Source organism: Entamoeba invadens, assembly GCF_000330505.1.
Source record: "Entamoeba invadens IP1 unplaced genomic scaffold scaff_1105074726211, whole genome shotgun sequence".
In the NCBI taxonomy this organism is placed as follows: Eukaryota; Evosea; order Mastigamoebida; family Endamoebidae; genus Entamoeba; species Entamoeba invadens.
The window spans coordinates 81,715-87,945 of record NW_004440325.1 but is presented as its reverse complement, the minus strand read 5'-3'; positions in this window follow the sequence as shown (position 1 = coordinate 87,945).

The following is a 6,231-nucleotide window of genomic DNA, read 5'->3' as shown; positions in this document are numbered from 1 at the left end:
CTGTGTTTAGATAGTTATTATCTTCTTTTTAGGTCGTGCATAATAGTAAGATATATCCATTGCAGTTTTGCTATTTTCATATTGAAAAACGACATAAACGCGTTCTAGGTGAAGAATAACGCATATGCATCAACACATAATCTGTTAATATATCCACTGCGTATTGCCATAATGCCATCTTAATTATTTTAAAATGTTCAAATTGAAAAAAGCACAAAATGATGAAAACAAAAACACGTTTTAATGGAAATCCAAGAAATTGCAATCAATAAACAAGGCGATTGTTTTTAAAGTGATTTACAAAATTCACTTGGAACATATTGTGATTGTGATTTGTAATGTTACAATTTAGTGAATATTGTTTACTACAAAGAAAACGGCAACACTGGATGTGACAACTGTTTTGATGGTATTTTCCAAAGCGGTTCTGTCTAAAATATGAAAAAGGTACTCAAGTTAATATAAGTACTTTATATAAAATTATATATAAGTTGTGTAACATATGCATTTGGGTATTATTTTAACACAACGAACAATGTATTAATGTTAATCAATTTGGTGAAAATGCAAACTGTTTCGATTTATAGTTAGTTGCGGTTTTGACTCGGCTGCATTTTAAGCAATCAATATAGATTTATTGAACTACGAGGTGAATTATTTGAGTTGTGTTGAACCCGTTTTAAATTATATGAAATGTAATGTCAAGTTTAGCTATAATGAAGATGTCGAATTTTGAACAAGAAAAGATAATTAATGTGTCATTAATATTACACACGACAATTGCAACACGTGTTCAGAGTATGAATATGCTGAGTGGTTAGATGTGTCTTATCAAAATAAAAATTTCATATTCACAAAATGTGGTAAAATGTGTGCTAATTGTACAGATATTATACAATATGTTTTGACATATCAAACATTCCAATGTTCTATTAAATTTAACCACAAATTGTAAGTCGTACAATTCAAAACCACAGAAGTGCAATGAATACACTTCAAGTAACAAAGTTAAACCAAATGGTGATGAGTGTATTTTCAGGACAACCGAACAATTCTCAATATGTTGTATTGAAAACACAATATTTTCAATTCTTGATAATCTTTGTATCAAAGTTGTTTAATTACTTTATAACAAATATATTGATTTCTTTACTAACAACAATAGTACGTTAATTCAACGAACTTATTAAATTTTCAAAATAATAAAACAAATCAGAAAAACTTAAAATTAAATATGGGATGTCCGATGTTGGAATATAAAAGGGTGTTTGTGGTCATTTATTTTTTTGGGTTCTCTTGAGTCGATCACACAAACAGGGACAAGTCGTTTTAAGCTATAACCGAAGATGTATGTGACAAATTTTTGAAAAGTCAGCTCCACTCTTCAAAAAGTGTAAAAATGAAAGATACACTCGATCATTTTTTGAACATTCTTTTATTATTATTTTGTGTTGGAATGGGAGTATTGGTGTCTATGGGAGTTTATTACAGGTATTATAAAGTGAAAAACTTACAATAAGAAATTTGATCTTAGTGTGTGGGTTCTACGAATTTAGCATCTTCAACGACACCTTTTTTCCATTGTTTTAAAACAATAAAAAAAGAATATCGATATTGTCATCACTATCATCCAAACTGTCGGGTCCATCTTTTGCTTTAAAGAGCCAAAAGCTCTGAGAGAAACTATTTTGATTGTAAATTTATGCCTCATAGATTATACTTTAGAACCAAAAAAAAATCTTTTTATTAATTATCAACCACTTAAAAAACAACAAAAACTCCAAAAACTTTGATTTTCTCGACCATCTTAAACGCCTAGTCAATACCAGATAGAAGAAAAAGGTGTTGAAAATTTTACTCTTTGTGTTATTTTATCTGAAATATTAGACAAGAAGAACAAATGGTGGAAAGCCGGTTCGACCAATTCAGAAGTGACTTTCTTCACACCAAGTACCTCAATGGACAACTTGGGTTTCCTGAAATGAAGACAGAAGTGAGGACTTATTAGTAAAAGAACAAGAACGTCATTTGAACACAGAAGTCCGTCGAGAGGTCTTTACAGCTGTAATGGGAGAGGAAGATTGTGTCGATGGGTATCAACGGATCTTAATATTGAACTTAATACGAGAAGTCTTCAAATTAGTGGTGCGACTTTTTCGCCTTCCTTTACTTAAAATAAATCGAAATAGTACATCAAAACATTTAATAATGCCGTTTAGAGTTGTGATTATATTTTTTCAGATATACCATGTTTTAAATTAATCATTAACTAAAGTTTTTAATACTCTTTCAATGTGTCAACAATTCTTGTTATTTGTATTATTTTACTTGGAATATTCCCCAAAATCTTTTTTGATGATATCATATTCTTTGTTTGTAATATCTTCACATCGTAATGAACGACCTCCTGTAGATATAAAGTCTGCTAATTTGTAAGGTTATGTTAATTCTTGGTTTGAAAATATGCTCTCGTTAAAAGCACTCATCTATGATAACAATAAATGAATAATCATCAGAACTTTTCTTGTTTATTTTTTGATTAAGCACTTCAGGAGACATATATTTTGGAGTAACAACTCCCTTTGTGAATATTATGTTCTTAATCAACACATTGACATTTTGTGATGACCCAAAATCAGTCAATTTAGCATTCACATCAATTGCTTTTTTAATGAAAACATCAAGATATCATCAAACTTAATATCTAATGTCTAATATCCCATTGTGTTAAAATAAAGTAACCCATTTGTGGCTTTATACATAAACTTAATGTGCAACTTTTATTCGACTATTTTAGCCTTTTTTGTTTTATCAAATCGTTTAAACTTCCACGGGTCGCAATTTGTTGACTGTACATATTTTGTTTGGTATAAACACAGCTCCATAATAGTGTTGGACATATTCACTTTTAAATTTGTTTGATTTAGCTACTTTCTTCTTGAATTAGTCGACTTTTATTTTATCATTTTTAACTCTTTCATCTTATTAATGGCAATTTCTATACCTCTTAATTTCCCTTAATAAATTACACCAAACAAATATTCATTATTTTTTCTTTTCAATCGACTCGTCTGGGTCTAATCCAGTCTTGATCTCCTTCTCATCATTTATTATATTGTAAAGTTGGGACTTTATCCCTTTCTTTAAACTAGCCGAAACCAACACGATATTATCTTCAATTCACGAGTAATTTGGCGCTAAAAAGACCTCAAATTTAATTATTTTTTCTTATAATTGTCACGATCATAGCATCAGTTAGAATGGAATATTTTGTGTAAAAGTGAATATTGTAGAGAGTACTAAGTAGGAGTTTTATCAACACATAGATCACAGCCGCAACTCATGCAAATTGATTGAGGGATACACAGCATGCTCACTTGATATTGACAAGTGTTTCAAGTGTTTGAATGGGTTTTTGGTGAGTGTACAATGAGAGTTTTGAAACAAGACAACGCAAACTTGTGTTTTCGAGTCAGTCAACTGGCAACTCCTCTGTGGAGATACTTTTTGGAAATAAATTGGTGTTTCAAATGCAGAAAGATTGGTAAGTGTGACAAATCAATTTGTATTTGTTTCAAATGCAAAAATATAACAGCTTATTGGTTAATTAAAATGAATACAAATGTGTCGATCAGATAACTTTCGAGTTGTTCAGTTGATTGGAATTGCAATGAATGCAATAGTTACCATCAGTTTAGAAAGGTATTTATATTCAATACGAAAAATTAAATTTTTACAATTGTAAAACAACAAATTCAAATGTTCAAATAAAAATTGAAAAATTCAAATTTGTTACAAACAAACACGAAATGTTTGTGATGTATTGTTGTGACAAACAATTATCAATACAATTGACCAATAAAGTCACAGACACAATTTTGTAAGAAGTAAATAATAGTTTTAACATTGTAATTGAGAAACAATTATCAAAATAGATTTAAGTGCCTTAGTATTATTTGGTGAACCTTTATTCACGTCCTTTTTAGGCTTTGTGTCCAAGGTAATTAATAATAAATATTTTTTTTCTGATTATAATTTAATTTTTGATTATTACTTGTATAATGTAACAAATATTTAATTAATAAGTTAATTGTTATTGCAAAATGTTTTCTCGCTTCAGTGGAATATTTTTTAATTATTTTGGTTTGTAAAAAACGTGAGTTTATTATTGAATTTTTTGTATTAACCCAGTTCGAATAAGTCCATAATATAAACCATTATTTAAACCCATTCAGATCCAAATTGTATATACACTATACTACACAATAATCCATGTCTATCCTAATACTTTTCTCTAATTTGTTTACAAAAAGTAATAAAAAAGAAAAAAACACAAAATTTAAAGTGTGCAAAAACGTCTGTTATATTTTATCAAAAGTAAAAAATATGGACCAAAGAAGAAGTTATTTCACAAATAATTGATTGTCTTTACTTTTAAAATAAGAAGCATCCAAATTATATCAAAGTCACTGATAATCATTGAAATTGTTTATGCGGGCTTCAATGATTGGGGTCTAAAAAAAACTAAAAATTCCATCTTCTGTTAAAATAATTTGAAATAAAGCATTTCGGTTGTGTAAAACATGAAAAAAGTCAAAGTGATAGTGAATCAAGACTGTGATGCCAAATTCATTTTTGAAAATTGTGCCAAACTTGAGAAAATCAACTTTTTTGAAAATCTTTGATTAATTGGAAATCATGCTTATTTAAAGCAAAACTAGTTGAAGTAGTAATACCCAATATTCGTGAAGTTGATACACAATGTTATTAAATTTACTTAAATTTAACTTAAATTGTGTTGGAAAAAAATTTTGCACATATACCAGACCATTTTTGTGACTCTTGTTCCAGTTTTATAACAATTATAGAAATACACAAGTTGATCAATAACTTAAATGCCGTAACCGACATAACACAAAAACTACTGATTTTTTTTGGTGTTATGTAATAGAGTGATTGAACATAAATATTATAAACTTAAGAATATTTGAAGAGAAATTGATAAAAAATTAATGGACTATTAAAAACACGATTAATTAAAAAACAATATAAAAAATACTTTTCAAAAATTATGGTCAGAGTTTATATTTTATAAAAAATATAATTCAACAAAAGAAGTTAAAAACATATATCTTTATTTATCATTATTTGATTATTTGTTATTTCATTCATTTGAAGTAAAAATAATTAACAATTTAAAACTGGAAAATTGTGATATTAATTAATATTATCATAGAATGGTCAAATCAAAGAAATTAATTGTTTGTAAAAAGTATATAATAATAGAACATAAATATATCATAAATAATAGTTTTTTGAAGAAAAACAAACATTCAACAAAAATGCAATCAATATATTAAATTTAAACATTATCCAACTAAAAATAATATCCATTTGTCAATTTGCTATAAAAATGAAATTAAATCGATTTATAAATAAAATGAGTGTCGAATTGAATTATAAAAATACTGCCTTGGAACTTTTTTTGTTGTATTACTTGTTTGTTAAAATATTGAACGAATAATTATAACAATAAATATGTTATTGTTTATCATTTTTTTTTTATTTTTTACACCAAAAGTTTTTTTTATGATTGTAAAAGTTGTATTAAAAATGGAATTCAATCGTTTATTCATTTTTTGTTTGATTACAACTGTATATTGAATATTAATATTGTTTTGAAGTGTTTTTTGATAGACAATTTTATATTTTTTTTGACTTTTAGAATTACAGTTACTTTTAATTTTAAAAATACAAAAATTTGTGATTATAATAAAATAATTAAAAAATAGCTTTGATGGTAAAATTAATTAATAATAAAAATATTATTAATTACAAAAATAAAACATACAATTCCAACAACAATATTTTTAATTTAAATAATTTTTATCAAAACAAATTTTATTTTAATTTTTTTAGTACCTTTTATTTAAACTTAAAAAATGCATTGATTATTGTATTCATATAAAAATACAATTCACACAATTAAATATTAATGAAATAGAGACACTGTGGCGTTGTATCGATATATTTTATAAAATAAAATCATACACATTTTAGTTAATAATTGTATACTTTAACCAAAAAAATCAAATAAAACAAATGACACCCCATAAATACACTACAAAACCAACAAAGAAGTCAATAAATATCACACAAAGATCCAATTTGTTTGTATTTCAACATTGTATTAATAGATTATAATGTGATTTGTCAATAAAAAATTTAAAA